We start from the raw sequence: 20,729 nt of genomic DNA on the forward strand, positions 1-20,729 counted from the left end.
TCTAGTGGTCACAGTTTCAAGATACTCAATTGAGAATTAAGTGTTTCGTAAACCATAAACAATTTGAACTAGAAATATACGTCAAAATTATCAAAAAAAACATGTTTTATAGTGTTTATGAAGTATCAGATTAAGTGAAATGTATGAATGTAATTAATGCTAAATAAGAAACATATTCTCTTTCTAGTAGTGAAGGTTTCAAGGTACTAACATGAGAATTGAGTATTTTATAAGCCATAAAAAATTTGAATTTGTAAAATACGCCAAATTTACCATATAAAAACATGTTTTATAGTGTTTATGAAGTATCAGTATCAACAAAAATACATGCAAGTTAATAATGCTAAATAAGAATCATTTACTTAATTCATTGGTCTTGGTTTCATGATACTAATTTTTTGTTTCACTAGTATTAATTTGCTATCAATTATATTCAATAACCATTACACACACATTGCATAAATCCAATATTATTATCAATATCTTCTAGTTTATTTTCAAAATAAGATGTTGATACTTTTCCAAAGTGGTATGAATGCAAATTCCTGTCTCAGCAAGCCTTGAATGAACTGCTGCACTGCAATCTGAAAAAAATGTAGTCAGTTAAATATGTAAAATTAGTGGAGAATTAATTGAGAATTGAGTGTTTCATAAGCAGTTTAAAATATGAATTTATAACACGAGTCAAAATTGTCATTTAAAAGCATGTTTATAGTGTTTATGAAGTATCAGCATCAATGAATTACATGGAAGTTAATAATGCTAAAAAAGAATCATTTACTTAATCCAATTGTCACTACTACACACCATAAGGAGAACGAAAATAATTCTATAACAACTAGTGCGTGGACAACACTGGATAATTTAGAAATTGAAACAATCAAAACAAAAACTAACAGACAACCTTCATTTTTAATACAAAATAATTGAAAACTATTTACAGTTGAAACTTTAACACAAGTACGAATGTAAAACTGTAAAAAGATACGAAATTTAAGCATAAACAGATGATAACAAATAATAATTATGATAAGCCATAAAAGATTGTACAAATTAACAGAATGTTTTGTACTTTTAAAAAAAGAATACACTTGTACAATAACTGAAAAATACCCCTTTTCCATATGAATTTGATGATAAATTTAAATCATTTTCTTAATGCATTGGTCGAGGATCAGGACACTGACTTGTGTTAACTTCGGGCGTAAAATATGAACAATTCGTTGATATTATAAATATTCTTTCGTAAATGTACAAGATATTCGGTCAAAAGCCTAATAAATATACCGCCCCACTCCGGAGACCAGTGGAACGGTGAACGGCACACAACCAACTAGATTCTTCCTGTGGCAGGTCAGCCGTCGACCAAGGTATGGGGAACCTCCCGCCCTCTGTTGGTGTTAATATCGACTTAATGATTAATTCTTCTATAAACAGTTGAAAATGTGAATTTGTAATTTTTATCAAAATTATCATTTATGTATAGTCTAAATAAAAGATTTTTATAGCATAGGTAAATAAGAAGAATAAAAATTGCAAGCTAAAAGTGTTTACTAATCTTTTATTCATATATATAACAAATAACAATTGTTTCACAACTATTAATTTATTATCAATTATATTCAATAACCATTACACACACATTGCAGAAATCCAATATTATTATCAGTATCTTCTAGTTTATTTTCAAAATAAGATGTTGATACTTTCCCCAAAGTGGTATGACTGCAAATTTCGGTCTCAGCAAGCCTTGGGTGAACTGCTGCACTTCAATCTGAAAAAATGTAGTCAGTTAAATTTGTAAGATTGGTGGAGAATTAATTGAGAAATGAGTGTTTCATAAGCAGTTTAAAATATGAATTTATAACACGAGTCAAAATTGTCATTTAAAAGCATGTATATAGTGTTTATGAAGTATAAGCATCAATGAATTACATGGAAGTTAATAAAGTTGAATAAGAATCATTTACATAATTTAATGGTGTTGGTTTCATGTCAATTAATTGAGAATTGAGTGTTTCATAAGCCATAAAAAATTTGAATTTTTAATATACTCCAAATTTACCATATAAAAACATGTTTTATAGTGTTTATGAAGTATTGGCTTAAATGTAATGTATGAAAGTAATTAATGCTTAATAAGAAACATATTCTATTTCTAGTGGTGAAGGTTTCAAGATACTAACATGAGAATTGAGTATTTTATAAGCAATTAAAAAAATGAATTTGTAAAATACGCCAAATTTACCATATAAAAACATGTTTTATAGAGTTTATGAAACATTGGCTTAAATGTAATGTATGAAAGTAATTAATGCTAAATCAGATCCAATATCTCTTTCTAGTGGTCAAGGTTTCAAGATACTAACATGAGAATTGAGTGTTTCATAAGCCATAAAAAATTTGAATTTTAATATACTCCAAATTTACCATATAAAAACATGTTTTATAGTGTTTATGAAGTATTGGCTTAAATGAAATGTATGAAAGTAATTAATGCTAAATAAGAAACTTATTCTATTTCTAGTGGTGAAGGTTTCAAGATACTAACATGAGAATTGAGTATTTTATAAGCAATTAAAAAAATGAATTTGTAAAATACGCCAAATTTACCATAAAAACATGTTTTATAGAGTTTATGAAACATTGGCTTAAATGTAATGTATGAAAGTAATTAATGCTAAATCAGATCCAATATCTCTTTCTAGTGGTCAAGGTTTCAAGATACTAACATGAGAATTGAGTGTTTCATAAGCCATAAAAAATTTGAATTTTTAATATACTCCAAATTTACCATATAAAAACATGTTTTATAGTGTTTATGAAGTATTGGCTTAAATGTAATGTATGAAAGTAATTAATGCTTAATAAGAAACATATTCTATTTCTAGTGGTGAAGGTTTCAAGATACTAACATGAGAATTGAGTATTTTATAAGCAATTAAAAAAATGAATTTGTAAAATACGCCAAATTTACCATATAAAAACATGTTTTATAGAGTTTATGAAACATTGGCTTAAATGTAATGTATGAAAGTAATTAATGCTAAATCAGATCCAATATCTCTTTCTAGTGGTCAAGGTTTTAAGATACTAACATGAGAATTGAGTGTTTCATAAGCCATAAAAAATTTGAATTTTTAATATACTCCAAATTTACCATATAAAAACATGTTTTATAGTGTTTATGAAGTATTGGCTTAAATGTAATGTATGAAAGTAATTAATGCTTAATAAGAAACATATTCTATTTCTAGTGGTGAAGGTTTCAAGATACTAACATGAGAATTGAGTATTTTATAAGCAATTAAAAAAATGAATTTGTAAAATACGCCAAATTTACCATATAAAAACATGTTTTATAGAGTTTATGAAACATTGGCTTAAATGTAATGTATGAAAGTAATTAATGCTAAATCAGATCCAATTTCTCTTTCTAGTGGTCAAGGTTTCAAGATACTAACATGAGAATTGAGTGTTTCATAAGCCATAAAAAATTTGAATTTTTAATAAACTCTAAATTTACCATATAAAAACATGTTTTATAGTGTTTATGAAGTATTGGCTTAAATGTAATGTATGAAAGTAATTAATGCTTAATAAGAAACATATTCTATTTCTAGTGGTGAAGGTTTCAAGATACTAACATGAGAATTGAGTATTTTATAAGCAATTAAAAAAATGAATTTGTAAAATACGCCAAATTTACCATATAAAAACATGTTTTATAGAGTTTATGAAACATTGGCTTAAATGTAATGTATGAAAGTAATTAATGCTAAATCAGATCCAATATCTCTTTCTAGTGGTCAAGGTTTCAAGATACTAACATGAGAATTGAGTGTTTCATAAGCCATAAAAAATTTGAATTTTTAATATACTCCAAATTTACCATATAAAAACATGTTTTATAGTGTTTATGAAGTATTGGCTTAAATGTAATGTATGAAAGTAATTAATGCTTAATAAGAAACATATTCTATTTCTAGTGGTGAAGGTTTCAAGATACTAACATGAGAATTGAGTATTTTATAAGCAATTAAAAAATGAATTTGTAAAATACGCCAAATTTACCATATAAAAACATGTTTTATAGAGTTTATGAAACATTGGCTTAAATGTAATGTATGAAAGTAATTAATGCTAAATCAGATCCAATATCTCTTTCTAGTGGTCAAGGTTTCAAGATACTAACATCAGAATTGAGTGTTTCATAAGCCATAAAAAATTTGAATTTTTAATATACTCCAAATTTACCATATAAAAACATGTTTTATAGTGTTTATGAAGTATTGGCTTAAATGAAATGTATGAAAGTAATTAATGCTAAATAAGAAACTTATTCTATTTCTAGTGGTGAAGGTTTCAAGATACTAACATGAGAATTGAGTATTTTATAAGCAATTAAAAAAATGAATTTGTAAAATACGCCAAATTTACCATAAAAACATGTTTTATAGAGTTTATGAAACATTGGCTTAAATGTAATGTATGAAAGTAATTAATGCTAAATCAGATCCAATATCTCTTTCTAGTGGTCAAGGTTTCAAGATACTAACATGAGAATTGAGTGTTTCATAAGCCATAAAAAATTTGAATTTTTAATATACTCCAAATTTACCATATAAAAACATGTTTTATAGTGTTTATGAAGTATTGGCTTAAATGTAATGTATGAAAGTAATTAATGCTTAATAAGAAACATATTCTATTTCTAGTGGTGAAGGTTTCAAGATACTAACATGAGAATTGAGTATTTTATAAGCAATTAAAAAAATGAATTTGTAAAATACGCCAAATTTACCATATAAAAACATGTTTTATAGAGTTTATGAAACATTGGCTTAAATGTAATGTATGAAAGTAATTAATGCTAAATCAGATCCAATATCTCTTTCTAGTGGTCAAGGTTTCAAGATACTAACATGAGAATTGAGTGTTTCATAAGCCATAAAAAATTTGAATTTTTAATATACTCCAAATTTACCATATAAAAACATGTTTTATAGTGTTTATGAAGTATTGGCTTAAATGTAATGTATGAAAGTAATTAATGCTTAATAAGAAACATATTCTATTTCTAGTGGTGAAGGTTTCAAGATACTAACATGAGAATTGAGTATTTTATAAGCAATTACAAAAATGAATTTGTAAAATACGCCAAATTTACCATATAAAAACATGTTTTATAGAGTTTATGAAACATTGGCTTAAATGTAATGTATGAAAGTAATTAATGCTAAATCAGATCCAATTTCTCTTTCTAGTGGTCAAGGTTTCAAGATACTAACATGAGAATTGAGTGTTTCATAAGCCATAAAAAATTTGAATTTTTAATAAACTCTAAATTTACCATATAAAAACATGTTTTATAGTGTTTATGAAGTATTGGCTTAAATGTAATGTATGAAAGTAATTAATACTTAATAAGAAACATATTCTATTTCTAGTGGTGAAGGTTTCAAGATACTAACATGAGAATTGAGTATTTTATAAGCAATTAAAAAAATGAATTTGTAAAATACGCCAAATTTACCATATAAAAACATGTTTTATAGAGTTTATGAAACATTGGCTTAAATGTAATGTATGAAAGTAATTAATGCTAAATCAGATCCAATATCTCTTTCTAGTGGTCAAGGTTTCAAGATACTAACATGAGAATTGAGTGTTTCATAAGCCATAAAAAATTTGAATTTTTAATATACTCCAAATTTACCATATAAAAACATGTTTTATAGTGTTTATGAAGTATTGGCTTAAATGTAATGTATGAAAGTAATTAATGCTTAATAAGAAACATATTCTATTTCTAGTGGTGAAGGTTTCAAGATACTAACATGAGAATTGAGTATTTTATAAGCAATTAAAAAAATGAATTTGTAAAATACGCCAAATTTACCATATAAAAACATGTTTTATAGAGTTTATGAAACATTGGCTTAAATGTAATGTATGAAAGTAATTAATGCTAAATCAGATCCAATTTCTCTTTCTAGTGGTCAAGGTTTCAAGATACTAACATGAGAATTGAGTGTTTCATAAGCCATAAAAAATTTGAATTTTTAATAAACTCCAAATTTACCATATAAAAACATGTTTTATAGTGTTTATGAAGTATTGGCTTAAATGTAATGTATGAAAGTAATTAATGCTTAATAAGAAACATATTCTATTTCTAGTGGTGAAGGTTTCAAGATACTAACATGAGAATTGAGTATTTTATAAGCAATTAAAAAAATGAATTTGTAAAATACGCCAAATTTACCATATAAAAACATGTTTTATAGAGTTTATGAAACATTGGCTTAAATGTAATGTATGAAAGTAATTAATGCTAAATCAGATCCAATTTCTCTTTCTAGTGGTCAAGGTTTCAAGATACTAACATGAGAATTGAGTGTTTCATAAGCCATAAAAAATTTGAATTTTTAATATACTCTAAATTTACCATATAAAAACATGTTTTATAGTGTTTATGAAGTATTGGCTTAAATGAAATGTATGAAAGTAATTAATGCCAAATAAGAAACATATTCTATTTCTAGTGGTGAAGGTTTCAAGATACTAACATGAGAATTGAGTATTTTATAAGCAATTAAAAAAATGAATTTGTAAAATACGCCAAATTTACCATATAAAACCATGTTTTATAGTGTTTATGAAGTATTGGCTTAAATGAAATGTATGAAAGTAATTAATGCTAAATAAGAAACATATTCTCTTTCTAGTGGTCAAGGTTTCAAGATACTAACATGAGAATTGAGTATTTTATAAGCAATTAAAAAAATGAATTTGTAAAATACGTCAAATTTACCATATAAAAACATGTTTTATAGAGTTTATGAAACATTGGCTTAAATGTAATGTATGAAAGTAATTAATGCCAAATAAGAAACATATTCTATTTCTAGTGGTGAAGGTTTCAAGATACTAACATGAGAATTGAGTATTTTATAAGCAATTAAAAAAATGAATTTGTAAAATACGCCAAATTTACCATATAAAAACATGTTTTATAGTGTTTATGAAGTATTGGCTTAAATGAAATGTATGAAAGTAATTAATGCTAAATAAGAAACATATTCTCTTTCTAGTGGTCAAGGTTTCAAGATACTAACATGAGAATTGAGTATTTTATAAGCAATTAAAAAAATGAATTTGTAAAATACGCCAAATTTACCATATAAAAACATGTTTTATAGAGTTTATGAAACATTGGCTTAAATGTAATGTATGAAAGTAATTAATGCTAAATCAGATCCAATTTCTCTTTCTAGTGGTCAAGGTTTCAAGATACTAACATGAGAATTGAGTGTTTCATAAGCCATAAAAAATTTGAATTTTTAATATACTCCAAATTTACCATATAAAAACATGTTTTATAGTGTTTATGAAGTATTGGCTTAAATGAAACGTATGAAAGTAATTAATGCTAAATAAGAAACATATTCTATTTCTAGTGGTGAAGGTTTCAAGATACTAACATGAGAATTGAGAATTTTATAAGCAATTAAAAAAATGAATTTGTAAAATACGCCAAATTTACCATATAAAAACATGTTTTATAGAGTTTATGAAACATTGGCTTAAATGTAATGTATGAAAGTAATTAATGCTAAATCAGATCCAATATCTCTTTCTAGTGGTCAAGGTTTCAAGATACTAACATGAGAATTGAGTGTTTCATAAGCCATAAAATATTTGAATTTTTAATATACTCCAAATTTACCATATAAAAACATGTTTTATAGTGTTTATGAAGTATTGGCATAAATGTAATGTATGAAAGTAATCATGCTAATTAAGAAACATATTCTATTTCTAGTGGTGAAGGTTTCAAGATACTAACATGAGAATTGAGTATTTTATAAGCAATTAAAAAAATGAATTTGTAAAATACGCCAAATTTACCATATAAAAACATGTTTTATAGAGTTTATGAAACATTGGCTTAAATGTAATGTATGAAAGTAATTAATGCTAAATCAGATCCAATTTCTCTTTCTAGTGGTCAAGGTTTCAAGATACTAACATGAGAATTGAGTGTTTCATAAGCCATAAAAAATTTGAATTTTTAATATACTCTAAATTTACCATATAAAAACATGTTTTATAGTGTTTATGAAGTATTAGCTTAAATGTAATGTATGAAAGTAATAAATGCTAAATAAGAAACATATTCTCTTTCTAGTGGTCAAGGTTTCAAGATACTAACATGAGAATTGAGTATTTTATAAGCAATTAAAAAAATGAATTTGTAAAATACGTCAAATTTACCATATAAAAACATGTTTTATAGAGTTTATGAAACATTGGCTTAAATGTAATGTATGAAAGTAATTAATGCTAAATCAGATCCAATTTCTCTTTCTAGTGGTCAAGGTTTCAAGATACTAACATGAGAATTGAGTATTTTATAAGCAATTAAAAAAATGAATTTGTAAAATACGTCAAATTTACCATATAAAAACATGTTTTTTAGAGTTTATGAAACATTGGCTTAAATGTAATGTATGAAAGTAATTAATGCTAAATCAGATCCAATTTCTCTTTCTAGTGGTCAAGGTTGCATGATACTAACATGAGAATTGAGTGTTTCATAAGCCATAAAAAATTAGAATTTTTAATATACTCCAAATTTACCATATAAAAACATGTTTTATAGTGTTTATGAATTATCAGCATCAACAAAAATACATGCAAGTTAATAATGCTAAATAAGAATCATTTACTTAATTCATTGGTCTTGGTTTCATGATACTAATTTTTTGTTTCACTAGTATTAATTTGATATCAATTATATTCAATAACCATTACACACACATTGCATAAATCCAATATTATTATCAATATCTTCTAGTTTATTTTCAAAATAAGATGTTGATACTTTCCCAAAGTGGTATGAATGCAAATTCCTGTCTCAGCAAGCCTTGAATGAACTGCTGCACTGCAATCTGAAAAAATGTAGTCAGTTAAATATGTAAAATAAGTGGAGAATTAATTGAGAATTGAGTGTTTCATAAGCAGTTTAAAATATGAATTTATAACAGGAGTCAAAATTGTCATTTAAAAGCATGTTTATAGTGTTTATGAAGTATCAGCATCAATGAAATACATGGAATTAATAATGCTTAATAAGAATCATTTACTTAATTCATTGGTCTTGGTTTCATGATACTAATTTTTTGTTTCACTAGTATTAAGTTGCTATCAATTACATACGGTTATTATTACACGTACCTTGCAAAAGACCATTATTGCTATTATAAGTATCTTCTAGTTTATTTTCAAAATAAGATGTTGATACTTTCCCAAAGTGGTATGAATGCAAATTCCTGTCTCAGCAAGCCTTGAATGAACTGCTGCACTGCAATCTGAAAAAAATGTAGTCAGTTAAATATGTAAGATTGGTGGAGAATTAATTGAGAAATGAGTGTTTCATAAGCAGTTTAAAATATGAATTTATAACACGAGTCAAAATTGTCATTTAAAAGCATGTATATAGTGTTTATGAAGTATAAGCATCAATGAATTACATGGAAGTTAATAATGGTAAAAAAGAATCATTTGCTTAATCCAATTGTCACTACTACACACCATAAGGAGAACGAAAATAATTCTATAACAACTAGTGCGTGGACAACACTGGATAATTTAGAAATTGAAACAATCAAAACAAAAACTAACAGACAACCTTCATTTTTAATACAAAATAATTGAAAACTATTTACAGTTGAAACTTTAACACAAGTACGAATGTAAAACTGTAAAAAGATACGAAATTTAAGCATAAACAGATGATAACAAATAATAATTATGATAAGCCATAAAAGATTGTACAAATTAACAGTATGTTTTGTACTTTTAAAAAAAGAATACACTTGTACAATAACTGAAAAATACCCCTTTTCCATATGAATTTGATTTTAATTTAAATCATTTTCTTAATGCATTGGTCGAGGATCAGGACACTGACTTGTGTTAACTTCGGGCGTAAAATATGAACAATTCGTTGATATTATAAAAATTCTTTCGTAAATGTACAAGATATTCGGTCAAAAGCCTAATAAATATACCGCCCCACTCCGGAGACCAGTGGAACGGTGAACGGCACACAACCAACTAGATTCTTCCTGTGGCAGGTCAGCCGTCGACCAAGGTATGGGGAACCTCCCGCCCTCTGTTGGTGTTAATATCGACTTAATGATTAATTCTTCTATAAACAGTTGAAAATGTGAATTTGTAATTTTTATCAAAATTATCATTAATGTATAGTCTAAATAAAAGATTTTTATAGCATAGGTAAATAAGAAGAATAAAAATTACAAGCTAAAAGTGTTTACTAATCTTTTATTCATATATATAACAAATAACAATTGTTTCACAACTATTAATTTATTATCAATTATATTCAATAACCATTACACACACATTGCAGAAATCCAATATTATTATCAGTATCTTCTAGTTTATTTTCAAAATAAGATGTTGATACTTTCCCCAAAGTGGTATGACTGCAAATTTCGGTCTCAGCAAGCCTTGGGGTAACTGCTGCACTGCAATCTGAAAAAATGTAGTCAGTTAAATTTGTAAGATTGGTGGAGAATTAATTGAGAAATGAGTGTTTCATAAGCAGTTTAAAATATGAATTTATAACACGAGTCAAAATTGTCATTTAAAAACATGTATATAGTGTTTATGAAGTATAAGAATCAATGAATTACATGGAAGTTAATAAAGTTGAATAAGAATCATTTACATAATTTAATGGTGTTGGTTTCATGTCAATTAATTGAGAATTGAGTGTTTCATAAGCCATAAAAAAATGAATTTGTAAAATACGTCAAATTTACCATATAAAAACATGTTTTATAGAGTTTATGAAACATTGGCTTAGATGTAATGTATGAAAGTAATTAATGCTAAATCAGATCCAATTTCTCTTTCTAGTGGTCAAGGTTTCAAGATACTAACATGAGAATTTAGTGTTTCATAGGCCATAAAAAATTTGAATTTTTAATATACTCCAAATTTACCATATAAAAACATGTTTTATAGTGTTTATGAAGTATTAGCTTAAATGTAATGTATGAAAGTAATTAATGCTAAATAAGAAACATATTCTATTTCTAGTGGTGAAGGTTTCAAGATACTAACATGAGAATTGAGTATTTTATAAGCAATTAAAAAAATGAATTTGTAAAATACGCCAAATTTACCATATAAAAACATGTTTTATAGAGTTTATGAAACATTGGCTTAAATGTAATGTATGAAAGTAATTAATGCTAAATCAGATCCAATTTCTCTTTCTAGTGGTCAAGGATTCAAGATACTAACATGAGAATTGAGTGTTTCATAAGCCATAAAAAATTTGAATTTTTAATATACTCTAAATTTACCATATAAAAACATGTTTTATAGTGTTTATGAAGTATTGGCTTAAATATAATGTATGAAAGTAATTAATACTTAATAAGAAACATATTCTATTTCTAGTGGTGAAGGTTTCAAGATACTAACATGAGAATTGAGTATTTTATAAGCAATTAAAAAAATGAATTTGTAAAATACGCCAAATTTACCATATAAAAACTTGTTTTATAGAGTTTATGAAACATTGGCTTAAATGTAATGTATGAAAGTAATTAATGCTAAATCAGATCCAATTTCTCTTTCTAGTGGTCAAGAATTCAAGATAATAACATGAGAATTGAGTGTTTCATAAGCCATAAAAAATTGAATTTTTAATATACTCTAAATTTACCATATAAAAACATGTTTTATAGTGTTTATGAAGTATTAGCTTAAATGTAATGTATGAAAGTAATTAATGCTAAATAAGAAACATATTCTATTTCTAGTGGTGAAGGTTTCAAGATACTAACATGAGAATTGAGTATTTTATAAGCAATTAAAAAAATGAATTTGTAAAATACGCCAAATTTACCATATAAAACCATGTTTTATAGTGTTTATGAAGTATTGGCTTAAATGAAATGTATGAAAGTAATTAATGCTAAATAAGAAACATATTCTCTTTCTAGTGGTCAAGGTTTCAAGATACTAACATGAGAATTGAGTATTTTATAAGCAATTAAAAAAATGAATTTGTAAAATACGTCAAATTTACCATATAAAAACATGTTTTATAGAGTTTATGAAACATTGGCTTAAATGTAATGTATGAAAGTAATTAATGCTAAATAAGAAACATATTCTATTTCTAGTGGTGAAGGTTTCAAGATACTAACATGAGAATTGAGTATTTTATAAGCAATTAAAAAATGAATTTGTAAAATACGCCAAATTTACCATATAAAAACATGTTTTATAGTGTTTATGAAGTATTGGCTTAAATGAAATGTATGAAAGTAATTAATGCTAAATAAGAAACATATTCTCTTTCTAGTGGTCAAGGTTTCAAGATACTAACATGAGAATTGAGTATTTTATAAGCAATTAAAAAAATGAATTTGTAAAATACGCCAAATTTACCATATAAAAACATGTTTTATAGAGTTTATGAAACATTGGCTTAAATGTAATGTATGAAAGTAATTAATGCTAAATCAGATCCAATTTCTCTTTCTAGTGGTCAAGGTTTCAAGATACTAACATGAGAATTGAGTGTTTCATAAGCCATAAAAAATTTGAATTTTTAATATACTCCAAATTTACCATATAAAAACATGTTTTATAGTGTTTATGAAGTATTGGCTTAAATGAAACGTATGAAAGTAATTAATGCTAATAAGAAACATATTCTATTTCTAGTGGTGAAGGTTTCAAGATACTAACATGAGAATTGAGAATTTTATAAGCAATTAAAAAAATGAATTTGTAAAATACGCCAAATTTACCATATAAAAACATGTTTTATAGAGTTTATGAAACATTGGCTTAAATGTAATGTATGAAAGTAATTAATGCTAAATCAGATCCAATATCTCTTTCTAGTGGTCAAGGTTTCAAGATACTAACATGAGAATTGAGTGTTTCATAAGCCATAAAAAATTTGAATTTTTAATATACTCTAAATTTACCATATAAAAACATGTTTTATAGTGTTTATGAAGTATTAGCTTAAATGTAATGTATGAAAGTAATAAATGCTAAATAAGAAACATATTCTCTTTCTAGTGGTCAAGGTTTCAAGATACTAACATGAGAATTGAGTATTTTATAAGCAATTAAAAAAATGAATTTGTAAAATACGTCAAATTTACCATATAAAAACATGTTTTATAGAGTTTATGAAACATTGGCTTAAATGTAATGTATGAAAGTAATTAATGCTAAATCAGATCCAATTTCTCTTTCTAGTGGTCAAAGTTTCAAGATACTAACATGAGAATTGAGTATTTTATAAGCAATTAAAAAAATGAATTTGTAAAATACGTCAAATTTACCATATAAAAACATGTTTTTTAGAGTTTATGAAACATTGGCTTAAATGTAATGTATGAAAGTAATTAATGCTAAATCAGATCCAATTTCTCTTTCTAGTGGTCAAGGTTGCATGATACTAACATGAGAATTGAGTGTTTCATAAGCCATAAAAAATTAGAATTTTTAATATACTCCAAATTTACCATATAAAAACATGTTTTATAGTGTTTATGAATTATCAGCATCAACAAAAATACATGCAAGTTAATAATGCTAAATAAGAATCATTTACTTAATTCATTGGTCTTGGTTTCATGATACTAATTTTTTGTTTCACTAGTATTAATTTGATATCAATTATATTCAATAACCATTACACACACATTGCATAAATCCAATATTATTATCAATATCTTCTAGTTTATTTTCAAAATAAGATGTTGATACTTTCCCAAAGTGGTATGAATGCAAATTCCTGTCTCAGCAAGCCTTGAATGAACTGCTGCACTGCAATCTGAAAAAATGTAGTCAGTTAAATATGTAAAATAAGTGGAGAATTAATTGAGAATTGAGTGTTTCATAAGCAGTTTAAAATATGAATTTATAACAGGAGTCAAAATTGTCATTTAAAAGCATGTTTATAGTGTTTATGAAGTATCAGCATCAATGAAATACATGGAATTAATAATGCTTAATAAGAATCATTTACTTAATTCATTGGTCTTGGTTTCATGATACTAATTTTTTGTTTCACTAGTATTAAGTTGCTATCAATTACATACGGTTATTATTACACGTACCTTGCAAAAGACCATTATTGCTATTATAAGTATCTTCTAGTTTATTTTCAAAATAAGATGTTGATACTTTCCCAAAGTGGTATGAATGCAAATTCCTGTCTCAGCAAGCCTTGAATGAACTGCTGCACTGCAATCTGAAAAAAATGTAGTCAGTTAAATATGTAAGATTGGTGGAGAATTAATTGAGAAATGAGTGTTTCATAAGCAGTTTAAAATATGAATTTATAACACGAGTCAAAATTGTCATTTAAAAGCATGTATATAGTGTTTATGAAGTATAAGCATCAATGAATTACATGGAAGTTAATAATGGTAAAAAAGAATCATTTGCTTAATCCAATTGTCACTACTACACACCATAAGGAGAACGAAAATAATTCTATAACAACTAGTGCGTGGACAACACTGGATAATTTAGAAATTGAAACAATCAAAACAAAAACTAACAGACAACCTTCATTTTTAATACAAAATAATTGAAAACTATTTACAGTTGAAACTTTAACACAAGTACGAATGTAAAACTGTAAAAAGATACGAAATTTAAGCATAAACAGATGATAACAAATAATAATTATGATAAGCCATAAAAGATTGTACAAATTAACAGTATGTTTTGTACTTTTAAAAAAAGAATACACTTGTACAATAACTGAAAAATACCCCTTTTCCATATGAATTTGATTTTAATTTAAATCATTTTCTTAATGCATTGGTCGAGGATCAGGACACTGACTTGTGTTAACTTCGGGCGTAAAATATGAACAATTCGTTGATATTATAAAAATTCTTTCGTAAATGTACAAGATATTCGGTCAAAAGCCTAATAAATATACCGCCCCACTCCGGAGACCAGTGGAACGGTGAACGGCACACAACCAACTAGATTCTTCCTGTGGCAGGTCAGCCGTCGACCAAGGTATGGGGAACCTCCCGCCCTCTGTTGGTGTTAATATCGACTTAATGATTAATTCTTCTATAAACAGTTGAAAATGTGAATTTGTAATTTTTATCAAAATTATCATTAATGTATAGTCTAAATAAAAGATTTTTATAGCATAGGTAAATAAGAAGAATAAAAATTACAAGCTAAAAGTGTTTACTAATCTTTTATTCATATATATAACAAATAACAATTGTTTCACAACTATTAATTTATTATCAATTATATTCAATAACCATTACACACACATTGCAGAAATCCAATATTATTATCAGTATCTTCTAGTTTATTTTCAAAATAAGATGTTGATACTTTCCCCAAAGTGGTATGACTGCAAATTTCGGTCTCAGCAAGCCTTGGGTGAACTGCTGCACTGCAATCTGAAAAAATGTAGTCAGTTAAATTTGTAAGATTGGTGGAGAATTAATTGAGAAATGAGTGTTTCATAAGCAGTTTAAAATATGAATTTATAACACGAGTCAAAATTGTCATTTAAAAACATGTATATAGTGTTTATGAAGTATAAGAATCAATGAATTACATGGAAGTTAATAAAGTTGAATAAGAATCATTTACATAATTTAATGGTGTTGGTTTCATGTCAATTAATTGAGAATTGAGTGTTTCATAAGCCATAAAAAATGAATTTGTAAAATACGTCAAATTTACCATATAAAAACATGTTTTATAGAGTTTATGAAACATTGGCTTAGATGTAATGTATGAAAGTAATTAATGCTAAATCAGATCCAATTTCTCTTTCTAGTGGTCAAGGTTTCAAGATACTAACATGAGAATTTAGTGTTTCATAGGCCATAAAAAATTTGAATTTTTAATATACTCCAAATTTACCATATAAAAACATGTTTTATAGTGTTTATGAAGTATTAGCTTAAATGTAATGTATGAAAGTAATTAATGCTAAATAAGAAACATATTCTATTTCTAGTGGTGAAGGTTTCAAGATACTAACATGAGAATTGAGTATTTTATAAGCAATTAAAAAAATGAATTTGTAAAATACGCCAAATTTACCATATAAAAACATGTTTTATAGTGTTTATGAAACATTGGCTTAAATGAAATGTATGAAAGTAATTAATGCTAAATAAGAAACATATTCTCTTTCTAGTGGTCAAGGTTTCAAGATACTAACATGAGAATTGAGTATTTTATAAGCAATTAAAAAAATGAATTTGTAAAATACGTCAAATTTACCATATAAAAACATGTTTTATAGAGTTAATGAAACATTGGCTTAAATGTAATGTATGAAAGTAATTAATCCTGAATAAGAAACATATTCTCTTTCTAGTGGTCAAGGTTTCAAGATACTAACATGAGAATTGAGTATTTTATAAGCAATTAAAAAAATGAATTTGTAAAATACGCCAAATTTACCATATAAAAACATGTTTTATAGTGTTTATGAATTATCAGCATCAACAAAAATACATGCAAGTTAATAATGCTAAATAAGAATCATTTACTTAATTCATTGGTCTTGGTTTCATGATACTAATTTTTTGTTTCACTAGTATTAATTTGATATCAATTATATTCAATAACCATTACACACACATTGCATAAATCCAATATTATTATCAATATCTTCTAGTTTATTTTCAAAATAAGATGTTGATACTTTCCCAAAGTGGTATGAATGCAAATTCCTGTCTCAGCAAGCCTTGAATGAACTGCTGCACTGCAATCTGAAAAAATGTAGTCAGTTAAATATGTAAAATAAGTGGAGAATTAATTGAGAATTGAGTGTTTCATAAGCAGTTTAAAATATGAATTTATAACAGGAGTCAAAATTGTCATTTAAAAGCATGTTTATAGTGTTTATGAAGTATCAGCATCAATGAAATACATGGAATTAATAATGCTTAATAAGAATCATTTACTTAATTCATTGGTCTTGGTTTCATGATACTAATTTTTTGTTTCACTAGTATTAAGTTGCTATCAATTACATACGGTTATTATTACACGTACCTTGCAAAAGACCATTATTGCTATTATAAGTATCTTCTAGTTTATTTTCAAAATAAGATGTTGATACTTTCCCAAAGTGGTATGAATGCAAATTCCTGTCTCAGCAAGCCTTGAATGAACTGCTGCACTGCAATCTGAAAAAAATGTAGTCAGTTAAATATGTAAGATTGGTGGAGAATTAATTGAGAAATGAGTGTTTCATAAGCAGTTTAAAATATGAATTTATAACACGAGTCAAAATTGTCATTTAAAAGCATGTATATAGTGTTTATGAAGTATAAGCATCAATGAATTACATGGAAGTTAATAATGGTAAAAAAGAATCATTTGCTTAATCCAATTGTCACTACTACACACCATAAGGAGAACGAAAATAATTCTATAACAACTAGTGCGTGGACAACACTGGATAATTTAGAAATTGAAACAATCAAAACAAAAACTAACAGACAACCTTCATTTTTAATACAAAATAATTGAAAACTATTTACAGTTGAAACTTTAACACAAGTACGAATGTAAAACTGTAAAAAGATACGAAATTTAAGCATAAACAGATGATAACAAATAATAATTATGATAAGCCATAAAAGATTGTACAAATTAACAGTATGTTTTGTACTTTTAAAAAAAGAATACACTTGTACAATAACTGAAAAATACCCCTTTTCCATATGAATTTGATTTTAATTTAAATCATTTTCTTAATGCATTGGTCGAGGATCAGGACACTGACTTGTGTTAACTTCGGGCGTAAAATATGAACAATTCGTTGATATTATAAAAATTCTTTCGTAAATGTACAAGATATTCGGTCAAAAGCCTAATAAATATACCGCCCCACTCCGGAGACCAGTGGAACGGTGAACGGCACACAACCAACTAGATTCTTCCTGTGGCAGGTCAGCCGTCGACCAAGGTATGGGGAACCTCCCGCCCTCTGTTGGTGTTAATATCGACTTAATGATTAATTCTTCTATAAACAGTTGAAAATGTGAATTTGTAATTTTTATCAAAATTATCATTAATGTATAGTCTAAATAAAAGATTTTTATAGCATAGGTAAATAAGAAGAATAAAAATTACAAGCTAAAAGTGTTTACTAATCTTTTATTCATATATATAACAAATAACAATTGTTTCACAACTATTAATTTATTATCAATTATATTCAATAACCATTACACACACATTGCAGAAATCCAATATTATTATCAGTATCTTCTAGTTTATTTTCAAAATAAGATGTTGATACTTTCCCCAAAGTGGTATGACTGCAAATTTCGGTCTCAGCAAGCCTTGGGTGAACTGCTGCACTGCAATCTGAAAAAATGTAGTCAGTTAAATTTGTAAGATTGGTGGAGAATTAATTGAGAAATGAGTGTTTCATAAGCAGTTTAAAATATGAATTTATAACACGAGTCAAAATTGTCATTTAAAAACATGTATATAGTGTTTATGAAGTATAAGAATCAATGAATTACATGGAAGTTAATAAAGTTGAATAAGAATCATTTACATAATTTAATGGTGTTGGTTTCATGTCAATTAATTGAGAATTGAGTGTTTCATAAGCCATAAAAAATGAATTTGTAAAATACGTCAAATTTACCATATAAAAACATGTTTTATAGAGTTTATGAAACATTGGCTTAGATGTAATGTATGAAAGTAATTAATGCTAAATCAGATCCAATTTCTCTTTCTAGTGGTCAAGGTTTCAAGATACTAACATGAGAATTTAGTGTTTCATAGGCCATAAAAAATTTGAATTTTTAATATACTCCAAATTTACCATATAAAAACATGTTTTATAGTGTTTATGAAGTATTAGCTTAAATGTAATGTATGAAAGTAATTAATGCTAAATAAGAAACATATTCTATTTCTAGTGGTGAAGGTTTCAAGATACTAACATGAGAATTGAGTATTTTATAAGCAATTAAAAAAATGAATTTGTAAAATACGCCAAATTTACCATATAAAAACATGTTTTATAGTGTTTATGAAACATTGGCTTAAATGAAATGTATGAAAGTAATTAATGCTAAATAAGAAACATATTCTCTTTCTAGTGGTCAAGGTTTCAAGATACTAACATGAGAATTGAGTATTTTATAAGCAATTAAAAAAATGAATTTGTAAAATACGTCAAATTTACCATATAAAAACATGTTTTATAGAGTTAATGAAACATTGGCTTAAATGTAATGTATGAAAGTAATTAATCCTGAATAAGAAACATATTCTCTTTCTAGTGGTCAAGGTTTCAAGATACTAACATGAGAATTGAGTATTTTATAAGCAATTAAAAAAATGAATTTGTAAAATACGCCAAATTTACCATATAAAAACATGTTTTATAGAGTTTATGAAACATTGGCTTAAATGTAATGTATGAAAGTAATTAATGCTTAATCAGATCCAATATCTCTTTCTAGTGGTCAAGGTTTCAAGATACTAACATGAGAATTGAGTGTTTCATAAGCCATAAAAAATTTGAATTTTTAATATACTCTAAATTTACCATATAAAAACATGTTTTATAGTGTTTATGAAGTATTAGCTTAAATGTAATGTATGAAAGTAATTAATGCTAAATAAGAAACATATTCTATTTCTAATGGTGAAGATTTCAAGATACTAACATGAGAATTGAGTATTTTATAAGCAATTAAAAAAATGAATTTGTAAAATATGCCAAATTTACCATATAAAAACATGTTTTATAGTGTTTATGAAGTATAAGCATCAATGAATTACATGGAAGTTAATAAAGTTAAATAAGAATCATTTACATAATTTAATGGTGTTGGTTTCATGTCAATTAATTGAGAATTGAGTGTTTCATTAGCCATAAAAAATTTGAATTTTTAATATACTCCAATATTATCATATAAAAACAAGTTTTATAGTGTTTATGAAACATTAACTTAAATGTAATGTATGAAAGTAATTAATGCTAAATAAGAAACATATTCTCTTTCTAGTGGTGAAGGTTTCAAGGTACTAACATGAGAATTGAGTATTTTATAAGCCATAAAAAATTTGAATTTGTAATTTACATTAATATTATCATATAAAAACATGTTTTATAGTGTTTATGAAGTATTGGATTATATGAAATGTATGAAAGTAATTAATCCTGAATAAGAAACATATTCTCTTTCTAGTAGTGAAAGTTTCAAGGTACTAACATGAGAATTGAGTATTTTATAAGCAATTAAAAAATTTGAATTTTTATATACTCCAAAATTATCATATAAAAACAAGTTTTATAGAGTTTATGAAACATTGGCATAAATGAAATTTATGTAATGCTAATTAATGCTAAATAAGAATCATTTATTTAATTCATTGGTCTTGGTTTCAAGATACTAACTTTTTGTTTCACTTATATTAAGTTGCTACCAATTATATTCAATAACCATTTACACACACATTGCATAAATCCAATATCACTATCAATATCTTCTAATTTATTTTCAAAATAAGATGTTGATACTTTCCCAAAGTGGTATGAATGCAAATTTCTGTCTCAGCAAGCCTTGGGTGAACTGCTGCACTGTAATCTGAAATAAATGTAGTCAGTT

The sequence above is a fragment of the Rhopalosiphum maidis genome, chromosome 3, assembly GCF_003676215.2.
Source record: "Rhopalosiphum maidis isolate BTI-1 chromosome 3, ASM367621v3, whole genome shotgun sequence".
Taxonomy (NCBI): Eukaryota; Metazoa; Arthropoda; class Insecta; order Hemiptera; family Aphididae; genus Rhopalosiphum; species Rhopalosiphum maidis.